This window comes from Cherax quadricarinatus, chromosome 31 (genome assembly GCF_038502225.1).
Source record: "Cherax quadricarinatus isolate ZL_2023a chromosome 31, ASM3850222v1, whole genome shotgun sequence".
In the NCBI taxonomy this organism is placed as follows: domain Eukaryota; kingdom Metazoa; phylum Arthropoda; class Malacostraca; order Decapoda; family Parastacidae; genus Cherax; species Cherax quadricarinatus.
The window spans coordinates 29,534,359-29,547,691 of record NC_091322.1 but is presented as its reverse complement, the minus strand read 5'-3'; the positions used below and the strand labels follow the sequence as shown (position 1 = coordinate 29,547,691).

At 40.1% G+C, this 13,333-nt stretch overlaps 1 protein-coding gene across 3 annotated transcripts in view; it reads left to right on the top strand.

Annotated features, from left to right (window-relative positions):
• Nucleotides 1-13,333, top strand: part of LOC128696841 (late secretory pathway protein AVL9 homolog) — a 108,664-nt gene that overhangs the window by 84,991 nt on the left and 10,340 nt on the right. The window lies entirely within an intron of this gene.

Here is a 13,333-nt window from a genome sequence, read left to right as displayed (position 1 = left end):
CTGTTTATATGCTATGGAGGTGTGGTTGCCAGGTGGAGGGAAAACATTACATAATACTAATAATAATCACCCTTGGGCACACTAAATGTCTTATGTCAGTATAGACATTTTTATTAATCCATCTATGGAAGGAAAAACATTACGTAATACTAATAATAATCACTCTTGGGCACATTAAATGTCTTTATTTTTTTATTAGCACACTGGCTGATTCCCACCAAGGCAGGGTGGCCCGAAAAAGAAAAACTTTCACCATCATTCACTCCATCACTGTCTTGCCAGAAGGGTGCTTTACACCACAGTTTTTAAACTGCAACATTAACACCCCTCCTTCAGAGTGCAGGCACTGTACTTCCCATCTCCAGGACTCAAGTCCGGCCTGCCAGTTTCCCTGAATCCCTTCATAAATGTTACTTTGCTCACACTCCAACAGCACGTCAAGTATTAAAAACCAGTTGTCTCCATTCACTGCTATCAAACACGTTCACGCGTGCCCGCTGGAAGTCCAAGCCCCTCGCACACAAAACCTCCTTTACCCCCTCCCTCCAACCTTTCCTAGGCCGACCCCTACCCCGCCTTCCTTCCACTACAGACTGATACACTCTTGAAGTCATTCTGTTTTGCTCCATTCTCTCTACATGTTCGAACCACCTCAACAACCCTTCCTCAGCCCTCTGGACAACAGTTTGGCAATCCTGCACCTCCTCCTAACTTCCAAACTACGAATTTTCTGCATTGTATTCACACCACACATTGCCCTCAGACATGACATCTCCACTGCCTCCAGCCTTCTCCTCGCTGCAACATTCATCACCCATGCTTTACACCCATATAAGAGCATTGGTAAAACTATACTCTCATACATTCCCCTCTTTGCCTCCAAGGACAAAGTTCTTTGTCTCCACAGACTCCTAAGTGCACCGCTCACCCTTTTCCCCTCATCATTTCTATGATTCACCTCATCTTCCATAGACCCATCCACTCCCAAATATCTGAATACATTCACCTCCTCCATACTCTCTCCCTCCAATCTGATATCCAATCTTTCATCACCTAATCTTTTTGTTATCCTCATAACCTTACTCTTTCCTGTATTCACTTTTAATTTTCTTCTTTTACGTACCCTACCAAATTCATCCACCAACCTCTGCAACTTCTCTTCAGAATCTCCCAAGAGCACAGTGTCATCAGCAAAGAGCAACTGTGACAACTCCCACTTTGTGTGATTCTTTATCTTTAACTCCACGCCTCTTGCCAAGACCCTCGCATTTACGTCTCTTACAACCCCATCTATAAATATATTAAACAACCACGGTAACATTAATGTAGATTTTTTTTTTTTTTTTTTTTTTTTTTTTTAACAAGTCGGCCGTCTCCCACCGAGGCAGATTTTTTCATTAATTTATGATATTTTCTTCAAAATTATATAAGAAACACATTACATAGCATATAAACATTTTATGTTTATATACTATGGAGGTGTAATAGGCCGGGCGGAGGGAAAACATTACATAACACTTTTGTTTACAATTCTTGGCTTGAATTATTCATTACTTCTCCCTTTGTTTATGATGGCATCTAAAGGTAGTTGTTAGAAATGATTAAACTCAGTGAACATGGTATATCGATGGTAATAATGTGGCTCTGGGCCGCATTCAATATTGCGTAGCTATGTAGGTAGGTATAGGTATGTAGCCCAGGCGGACTACATACCTACATTATTATTATAACTGATAATTATATGTATGTGTACCTGTACCTCAGTATGCCTTCGCTCAAGGTGTCATTTCTTCTAAAAATAATGTTACATGAGGATGGGAGTGTTTCTCTTTATTTATTCTACTGTATCAGCATGGAGACAACTTGTTCACAATGTAAAGCAACGAAAACCAGATGTATTCGTCTGGTTTGTTTACATTATGTGTGGGTGGGGAGGGCTGCCCTTTCTGGCTACCCTTACTTCCCAATCTGACTTCATACAAATAAAACTCGCCTCTCACTCTACATTAACCCTTTGACTGTCGCAACCCCCAATCCTGAGGTGTCTCCTGGTGTCGCAAAATTTAAAAAAAAAAAAAATTATTTTTTCTTATGAAATGATAGAGAAACTTTTCCCGATTGTAATGACACCAAAAAAAACGAAATTTGATGGAAAACTGACGGAATGATGCTCTCGCGAAGTTAGCGACCTCGGCGCTGTTTACAAATCGGTGATTTCGCCCACTTTGAGCCCTATTTTCGGCTAATTCCATTGTTCCAGTTGCCCAAACTCATAGCTATTTCTTTAGAACTCCATTTTTTCTATCGACTGAATACAAGAAACTGTCCATTTACCGATTTCAACTACCTAATAATGTGGTCAGAAATTTGCAATTTGGCCAATTTCACAAAAACTAAAAAATACGACAATTTCAAAATAAGGTCCAGAATGAACAATGCAGACATTCCTGGCTCTAAAATAACATTTTCTTTGCTCATCAGTCATGTCTCCAGGCCTCTTTGATATTACTCTTGCTTTCTGTGGCATCATTTGTTTACTTTTGAACATTGGCAAAAATCAAACATTTCCCCTACTTTGAGCTCCATTTCTAGGTTCTTTTTATAGGAAAATCAATCAAAATCACCTCTATTTCTATAATATGTTTTCCATTCTATCAAATGATACCAAGAAAACGAGAATACAACCACAAATACTATACGAAAATAGACCACAAAGTCGGCATTTTAATTAAAAAAAACGGTCGGAGTTTTTTTTTTCTCATTATGCACTGCGTGTTCCAGGATTTTTTTTATATGGTGCACACTGACCACACAGACCCATTCTCTCACATGTGGGCCTACCAGCTTTCTCCTGCTTGATTTGAAGCCGCTAGAATTTATGAGTATATACAGTGGACCCCCGGTTAACGATATTTTTTCACTTCAGAAGTATGTTCAGGTGCCAGTACTGACCGAATTTGTTTCCATAAGGAATATTGTGAAGTAGATTAGTCCATTTCAGACCACCAAACATACACGTACAAACGCACTTACATAAATACACTTACATAATTGGTCGCATTCGGAGGTGATCGTTATGCGGGGGTCCACTGTATACGTCAAACACGGTACCTCATAAGACGTATATATACGGCCGTGACAGTCAAAGGGTTAAGACTACAAATATTGTAAGGGAATTAATGAGTGTACTGTATATGCATTTTATTGCTCTGGGGAGCTTTAATTAAATACAGTGGACCCCCGGTTAACGATATTTTTTCACTCCAGAAGTATGTTCAGGTGCCAGTACTGACCGAATTTGTTCCCATAAGAAATATTGTGAAGTAGATTAGTCCATTTCAGACCCCCAAACATACACGTACAAACGCACTTACATAAATACACTTACATAATTGGTCGCATTCGGAGGTAATCGTTATGCGGGGGTCCACTGTACTGTAGTACATTATGTATGGGTAGGGTGGGTAGAGCTTCCCTGGCTGGATTCCATACTTCCCAAACTTCCCAAACCTGACTTCCTACAAATAAAACTCACCTCTCACCCTACATTAAGACTATAAATATTTTAAGGTAATTACTGAATGTACTGTACATATATTTTATTGCTCTGGGAAGCTTTAATTAAATGTAGTATATTACGTGTGGGTGGGGTGGGCTGACCTGGCTGGCTACCATACCTCCCAAACCTGTCTTCCTACAAATTAAACTCACTTCTCACCCTACATTAAGACTACAAATATTTTAAGGTAAGTAATGGGTGTACTGTGTGTACATTTTACTTTTTATTGTTTTTAATGCCTAGTTATATTGCTAACATAATATATGTTAGTTTAAACTTGTTAACTGGCATTTATATGCATTTATAAGTGGAAACAATGGCTTTCTGCTTTCCGGCGATGTCTGCTTTCCAGCAGTAGCCTCGAGCCTAACCTACCAAATAAGTGGGGCCCTACTGTACATTACTTAGGTTTGCATGCTGGTTGGAGAGCTAGTCATAAGTCCGAGTGGTCAGAAAACGTATACATCACTAAGTGAGGAGAGGCTGTAATGAATGTGAAATGGATAAATATTGAGGTACTCCATATTCTTGACCATAAGTTACAATGTAAAAATGATAGATGGAAGGCAAACTATATGAAGAGTAAAAGGGAAGTTAAAGTAGTGGTGAAGGAGTACAGAAGGAGAGCTAGTGAGAGAATGAGCAAGTCTTTATCAGCAAATTTTGTTGAGAATAAGAAGCTGTTTGGGAGAGATCAATAAAGTGAGGAACCATGGAGAGCAAATGGATTTAATGTTTAAAATACAAGAGGGGAGATGTTAGGGAGGTAGGCAACTGAAATTGAATGAATTACGGTGGATTTTTTTTCTTTTTTGGGGGGATTACCCTTCCTTAATGGGAGATGGCTGTTGAAATAAAATAATAAAAAGATTGAGCTCATTTCCTAACAAACTTCATTGATATGTCAACTTATGGCAAATCTAAATTTAGCAAAGTTTTAAAGAATCAGGAATCTAATAGAGATACACAAATAACCCACAGATAGGAGAATGAAACTTATGATGACATTTCAGTCTGACATGACCTGACAGATCATTTAATTGGAATAAATAATTTCTCTTCAATCTGTGATAAATAATTTGTCCCTATGAAAAGCAGTGCTGGACATTAGAAAGTGTAGTTATAAAGCAGAGATTTATACAGTGGTGGAACTTGTGGCCCTATGCCGGGCCTATGGCAAGAGCTTAGTGGCAGAACCCACTGCCTGTATGGCAAGAGCTTAGTGCCAGAACCCACTGGCTGTGTGGCAAGAGCCTAGTGCCAGAACCAGCTGGCTGTATGGCAAGAGCCTAGTGCCAGGTCCCACTGGCTGTATTGCAAGAGCCTAGTGCCAAACCCACTGTATGGCAAGAGCCTAGTGCTAGAACCCACTGGTTGTATGGGAAGAGCCTAGTGCTAGAACCCACTGGCTGTATGGCAAGAGCCTAGTGCCAGAACCCACCTTCTGTATGGCAAGAGCCTAGTGCCAGAACCCACTACCTGTATGGCAAGAGCCTAATGCCAGAACCCACTGGCTGTATGGCAAGAGCCTAATGCCAGAACCCACTGGCTGTATGGCAAGAGCCTTGAGCCAGAACCCACTGGCTGTATGGCAAGAGCCTAGTGCCAGGTCACACTGGCTATATGGCAAGAGCCTAGTTCTTGAACCCACTGGCTGTATGGCAAGAGCCTAGTGCCAGAACCCACTGGCTGTATGGCAAGAGCCTAATGCCACAACCCATTGGCTGAATGGCAAAAGCCTAGTGCTAGAACCCTCTGGCTGCATCGTAAGAGCCTAGTGCCAGATCCCACTGGCTGTGTGGCAAGATCCTAGTGCCAGAACCCATTGGCTGTGTGGCAAGAGCCTAGTGCTACAACCCACTGGCTGTATGGCAAGAGCCTAGTGAAAGGTCACACTGGCTGTATGGCAAGAGCCTACTGCCAGAACCCACTGGCAGTATGGCAAGAGCCTAGTGCCACAACCCACTGGCTGTATGGTAAGAGCCTAGTGCCAGGTCACACTGGCTGTATGGCAGGAGCCTAGTGCCAGAACCCACTGGCTGTATGGCAAGAGCCTAGTGCCAGAACCCACTGGCTGTATGGCAAGAGCCTTGTGCTAGAACCCACTGGCTGTATGGCAAGAGCCTAGTGCCAGATCCCACTGGCTGTATGGCAAGAGCCTAGAGCCAGAACCCACTGGCTGTATGGCAAGAGCCTAGTGCCAGAACCCACTGGCCCTGTGAGAAGAGTTCAGTGGTTGCTTCCTCTAGCATATAAAGCTGTATACTTGGCTTGGAGCAATCATGGAGCAGAGGCATATATCTTATCATGACAAAATCATAATAACATGATCAAAAACAAATCACAGAACTGGTGGGGCTCAAACCTATGGTGAGTGAGTCGTAAAACTAACTTCAAACCCCACCTGTTCTGTGAGTTACAGGAATCTCTTATTTAGAAACTGAATTTCAAATGGTCTCTGCAATTTGGAATTTTCTAGAGGAGGAAAAATCGGAATTAAAATTTTGGTTGGCTCAGGTAATGTGTAGTGGTGGAAGTTGATGGTTAATCCTTCCAGCCCATTTAACCTGTGTCTGGGATGAGTAATACAAGTACAACAGTTTGGTATCTTTATTGATGAGATGTTTTGCCTGCTCAGCAGGCTTCTTCAGTCAAAATACAGAGAAGGCGACAAAAGTAGCTTCAGTCAGTGATTGAAGCTTTGGAGCTAACCACCTAGAAGGCTGCTACTTCAAGTTGATTAGTAGTATAATGCTGGTTGTTGTATACATACAGGGTTAGCTGAAATATTATTATTACTATTTTTTCAATATTGTGGTCATCTCCCACTGAGGCAGTGTGACCCAGAAAAGAACGAAACACTTTCACAATCATTCACACATAATCAGTGTCTTTGAAGAGGCATGCAGATATGACAGTTCAGATGTCACTCCATACAGCAAATATCCCAAACCCCTCCTTTAACCCTTTGACTATCGAGGTCGTATATATACGTCTTACGAGGTACAGTGTTTGACGTATATATACTCATAAATTCTAGCGGCTTCAAATCAAGCAGGAGAAAGCTGGGAGGCCCACATGTGAGAGAATGGGTCTGTGTGGTCAGTGTGCACCATATAAAAAAAATCCTGGAGCATGCAGTGCATAATGAGAAAAAAAACTCCGACCATTTTTTTTTTAATTAAAATGCCGACTTTGTGGTCTATTTTCGTATAGTATTTATGGTTGTATTCTCGTTTTCTTGGTCTCATTTGATAGAATGGAGAACATATAGAAATAGAGGTGATTTTGATTGATTTTACTATAACAAGAACCTGGAAATGGAGCTCAAAGTAGGGGAAATGTTTGATTTTTGCCGATGTTCAAAAGTAAACAAATGATGTCATTGTCCAATAAATGTCCAACTAGCCATTCTGATATGCAGTCATGTTTATGTTATTTATACAACTGTTACAGTATTGCAGTAGTCTGCATAACAGTAAATCTTCTATTTTTTGTTTGAATAAAAATTCAAAATAAAAAGCAAGAGTAATATCAAAGTGGCTTGGAGATGTGACTGATGAACAAAGAAAATGTTATTTTAGAGCCAGGAATGTCTGCATTGTTCATTCTGGACCTTATTTTGAAATTGTCATTTTTTTAATTTTCGTGAAATTGGCCAAATTGCAAATTTCTGACCACATTATTCGGTAGTTGAAATCAGTAAATGGGCAGTTTCTTGTACTCAATTGATAGAAAAAAATGGAGTTCTAAAGAAAGAGCTATGAGTTTGGTTGACTGGAACAATGGAATTAGCCGAAAATAGGGCTCAAAGTGGGCGAAATCGCCGATTTGTAAATATCGCCGAGGTCACTAACTTCGCGAGAGCGTAATTCTGTCAGTTTTCCCTCAAATTTCGTGTTTTTGGTGTCATTACAATCGGCAAATGATTCTCTATCATTTCATAAGAAAATTTTTTTTTTTTTTTTTTTTTTTTTTTTAAATTTTGCGACACCAGGAGACACTTCAGGATTGGGGGTTGTGACAGTCAAGGGGTTAAAGTGGAGCCATTGTACTTTCCACCTCCAGAACTCAAGTCTGGCTAACCAGTTTCCCTGAATCCCTTCACAAAATATTATACTACTAAAACTCAAACAGCTCATCAAGTCCCAAAAACCATTCATCCCCATTCACTCCTATCTAACATACTCACACATGCCTGCTGTATGTCCAAGTCACTTGCACACAAAACCTCTTTTACCCCATTTCTCCATCCTTTCCTAGGATGACTCCTACCCTTCCTCCCCTCCACTATGTATTTTTAAGCCCTCCAAGTCATCCTATTTTACTCCATCTTCTCTAAATAACCAAACCACCTCAACAACCTCTTTTCAGCTCTCTGAATAATACTTTTAGTAACTCCACACCTCTTGATTTCCACACTACAAATTCTCTGCATAATATTTACACCACACATTGCCCTTAAACACAGTATGTTGCCTCCAGCCTCCTCCTCACTGCAGCATTTACAACCCATGCTTTACATCTATATAAGAGTGTTTGTACCACTATACAGTATTCTCATACATTCCCTTCTTTGTCTCCACAGATACCTCAGTGCACCACCCACCTTTTTTTTTCTTTATCAGTTCTATGGTTTACCTCAACCTTCATCTGCTGACAAGTCTACTCCCAAATATCTGAACACATTGACTTCTTCCATACTCTTTACCTAACTCATTTGATACCCTCATAACTTTACTCTTATCTATATTCACTTTCAACTTTCTTCCTTTACACACCCTCCCAAACTCATCCACTAACCTTTTGCAACTTCTCTTTAGAATCATCAGGAAAAAATTAGCTGTCAACTCCCATTTTGTATTTGATTCCCCATAATTTAATCACATCTCTCTTCCCAACACACTAGTACGTATTTACTTCTTTTACAATCCCCATCTATAAATGTTAAACAACAATGGTGACATTACACATCACTGTCTAAGGCCTGCTTTTACTGGAAAGTAATCTCCCTCTCTCCTACACACCCTAACCTGAGCCTCTATATCCTCCTAAAAACTCTTTACAGTGTTTAGTAACCTAGTACCGATTCCATGCACTTGTAACACTTGCCACATTGCTTCCCTATCCACCCTATCATATTATTATTATATTTATGGGAAGTACTAAACTCATAGGTGTTATGCAGCACTTGAGGAATGGGGAAGTAATCAGGTTTCATTCAATGTAGGGAAGGGGTAGTTCAGTTTCCTTCAGTCAAGAACCCTTCATCATCATTAGTATACCCCATTGAAGGGATTAGGTATCTAGTTTAATATTATTTTTTTAAACAAATATATTACAGTATTTCCTCCTAAGGTAGGGTGATCCACAGAAGAAAATGCATTTGTTCGCATCGCTATTGGGCCATGCGGACGTGCTGCGCAGTAGCTCCTGATTGAGTTGGCTTTTGCGCAGTGTTGACGTGTACTTAGCTCTGTGAAGACCTGTTTGCGCGTGCTCTACGAATTGAAGCAAGATGCCCTCCATCGAGCAACTTTGCCAACAGCTTAAAGAAGAATTGAGGATGGCGAAGTTGGAGATTCGGTGACTGACCGAGGAAAACAAGAAGATTCGTAGTAGTCCTCCTGTTTTGAGTCCTCAGGTCAAGAAGGGAAACTGGTCAGTGGCTGGACAGCAGGGAACGAAGTTGACGATCAAGAGGACGAATGGAAAGGTAGAAACGATGAAGAAGAAAGAGACTGCCGTGGAAACTGTTGTGGAAACATCTAATACATTCTCAGTGCTACCCGACGAATGTGAGTCGACTACTGGGAACAACACGACGAACGTCACCAAGGAAGGTAAGAATATTGTTGTTGTTGGGGATAGCCAAGTTAGGTATATGGATAGGGCGTTCTGCTTGAAGGATAGGAGTAGGAGACAGAGAGTTTGCTTTCCTGGGGCTGGGATGGAGGATATTGTTAGCCGTCTGGATGACATCATGAGAGGTAATGGGAGCAATCCTATTATCTGTCTCAGTGCTGGAGGCAACGATGTTGGCAGACGTAGGAGTGAAGACTTGAATTAGCAGGTATAGGTCAGCAATAGAAATAATTAGGAGTAAGGGTGGGAACCCTGTCATATGTGGTATTTTGCCAAGGAGGGGAGTTGGAAATGAATGGTTGTCCAGGGCAATTGGTGTCAATTGCTAACTGGACAAATACTGTAAGGAAAATGCGGTAACATTCATTGACAACTGGGACCTCTTCTATGGCAGAAATGATATGTATGCCAGGGATGGGATTCACTTATCTAGGTGTGGGGTGGAAGCACTGGCAACTGCAGTGGAGGGAGCAGTTAGGACTTTAAACTAGGAATAGTTAGTGGTATGGGTTTTGGCAGGAAAACAGTGAAGTCCCAGTGTAGTAATATTACGAGTTCTAGGGGAACTAGTAATAAGCAGAATGAGGTAGATATTGAAAAGCCAGGGACTTTGGGTGATAAGGACAGTAATAGGTTTAGTAGAAAAACAGAAATGAGCAGGAAGGGTAAAGAGAAAGGAGAGTCTTTCAATGTTTATTATGCTAATTGCCGTAGTGCTAGGAATAAGATGGACGAGTTGAGATTAGTTGCTAGTGCAGGTAACATTGATGTATTTGCCTTAACTGAGACTTGGTTTAATTCAAAAAGTCGGGACATGCCTGCGGAATGTCATATTCAGGGTTTTAAATTGTTCCAAGTAGATAGAAGTATCGGGAAGGGGGGTGGGGTGGCATTGTATGTCCGAGATCGCTTGAACTGTTGCATAAAAACGGGTATTAAGTCTGAAGTAACACATACAGAGTCTGTTTGGATAGAATTTTCAGAGGGGGCATGAAAAACTGATCTTAGGAGTGATATACCGTCCCCCAAACTTAGATAGGGACCAAGGGAGACTACTATGGGAGGAAATTGTTAAGGCCACAAGGCACAATAATGTAGTAATTCTAGGAGACTTTAACTTTAGTCATATTGATTGGAATTTCTTGACTGGGAATTTAGAATCATATGACTTCTTAGAAGTAGTTCAGGATTGTTTTTTGAAGCAGTTTGTGACAGAACCTACAAGGGGAAATAACCTGCTTGACTTAGTTATGGCAAACAATGAATCCCTTGTTAATAATTTAGATATTTCAGAGGAACTGGGTGCTAGCGACCACAAATCAATTACATTTAGCATTGAATGGAAGTACGATAGTAGCGATAACTCAGTAACAGTCCCAGATTTTCGCTTAGCAGATTACGATGGGCTTAGAGAACACTTATCATCTGTTGACTGGGGTAACGAAGTGAGCTATCAATATGACAGTTTTCTGAACACTATACATGCTGCTCAAAGAACGTTTATCCCATATAAAGAAATTAGATCAAATAGAAATGACCCAAAATGGATGAATAATAGGCTCAAATATCTACTAGGGCATAAGAAAGGAATTTATAGGCGTATCAAAAGAGGTGAGGGTCATCTTATGAATCAGTATATTGACATTAAGAGGGACATTAAAAAGGGGATAAGAAAAGCTAAAAGGGACTATGAAATTAAAGTTGCTAGGGATTCTAAAACTAACCCAAAAAGTTTTTTCCAGGTCTATAGAACAAAAGTTAGAGATAAGATAGGCCCCCTTAAAAATAACTATGGGCACCTTACTGACAAAGAGAATGAAATGTGCTCGATTTTTAATAATTATTTTCTCTGTTTTTACACAGGAAGACACTAACAATATTCCAGTAATTAATTTTTATAGTGGGCTAGAAGAGGATAAATTATGTAACATCACAGTCACTAGTGAAATGGTTGTGAAGCAGATAGACCGACTGAAGCAAAATAAGTCGCCGGGTCCTGATGAGGTGCAAAATGGAACTCTGTGAACCATTAACTAATATTTTTAATTTATCTCCTCAAACAGGTCTAGTGTCTGATATGTGGAAGATGGCTAATGTAATTCCTATTTTTAAAACGGGGGACAAGTCGTTACCGTCAAATTACCGCCCAATAAGCCTGACCTCAATTGTAGGCAAATTACTAGAGTCAATTATAGCCGAGATTATAAGAAGCCATCTCGATAAGCATAGCTTGATTAATGATACTCAGCATGGATTCACAAGAGGCCGGTCTTGTCTAACTAATTTATTAACTTACTTCAGTAAAGCTTTTGAGGCTGTTGACCACGATAAAGAATTTGATATTATTTACTTAGATTTTAGTAAGGCTTTTGATAGAGTTCCACACCATAGACTGTTAAAGAAAGTGGCAGCTCATGGCATTGGGGGAAAAGTGCTCTCGTGGATCGAGTCATGGCTCACTGACAGGAAGCAGAGCGTGTCCATAAATGGGGTTAAATCCGAGTGGGGATCTGTAACAAGTGGCGTTCCACAGGGATCAGTCTTGGGCCCGTTGTTGTTTATAATATATATCAATGATCTTGATGAGGGAATTACTAGTGATATGAGCAAATTCGCCAATGACACAAAGATAGGTAGGATAATTGATTCAAACGTAGATGTTATGGAACTTCAGGAGGATTTAAACAAACTCTATTCTTGGTCAGAAAAGTGGCAGATGCAGTTCAATGTAGATAAATGCAAGGTTCTGAAGCTCGGGAGTGCCCATAACCCTAGTACTTATAAGTTAAATGATGTAGAACTTAGCCATACAGATTGCGAAAAGGACTTGGGGGTTATGGTGAGCAGCAACCTTAAACCAAGACAGCAATGCCTAAGCGTACGTAATAAGGCAAATAGATTACTGGGATTTATATCAAGAAGTGTAAGCAACAGAAGTCCAGAGGTCATACTGCAGCTTTATACATCATTAGTAAGGCCTCACCTAGATTATGCAGCTCAGTTCTGGTCTCCATATTACAGAATGGACATAAATTCGTTAGAAAACATTCAGCGTAGGATGACTAAATTAATACATAGCATTAGAAATCTTCCTTATGAAGAAAGATTGAAGACTCTTAAGTTACATTCACTTGTTAGACGAAGAATGAGGGGAGACCTGATCAAAGTGTATAAGTGGAAGATAGGTATTAATAAAGGGGATATTAATAAGGTCTTGAGGATGTCTCTCCAAGAGAGAACCCGCAGTAATGGATTTAAATTAGATAAGTTTAGATTTAGAAAGGACATAGGAAAGTATTGGTTTGGAAATAGGGTAGTTGATGAGTGGAACAGTCTACCTAGTTGGGTTATTGAGGCTGGGACTTTGGGTAGTTTCAAATCTAGGTTGGATAAGTACATGAGTGGGAGGGGTTGGATTTAAGAGGGACTTTCACATCAGAGCTTATTTCTTGGGTGGCATTGAAAATTGGGTTGGGCAAATGTTTTGTTAGTGGGATGAATTGTAAAGGACCTGCCTAGTATGGGCCAACAGGCCTCCTGCAGTGTTCCTCCTTTCTTATGTACTTGCTGTCTTTCCATAAGAGTACAGGCTTCATGATCCAGGGATAACCTATTCAACTGTAACATCCTCACTCATGACTTTAGGCACTGTACTTCCCACCTTCATTTTAATTTGTATTTTCTACAAATGTTAAAAGAAGTGCGTGGTTCCTCAATCATTTGTCAGTGATGTGTAATATTAAAATTCTTTAATTATTTGCATAGCAGAGTCATTGTTTATGCTTCTCAAAGAGCTGTAGATCTTGTTTCTTTCATTCTCTTTTCCAGGTTTAGACTTATATATGGCTAATAAACAGCATGCACTTTTATTTGAATTAAGAATTACTAATAGTATGCATTTCAATGCAT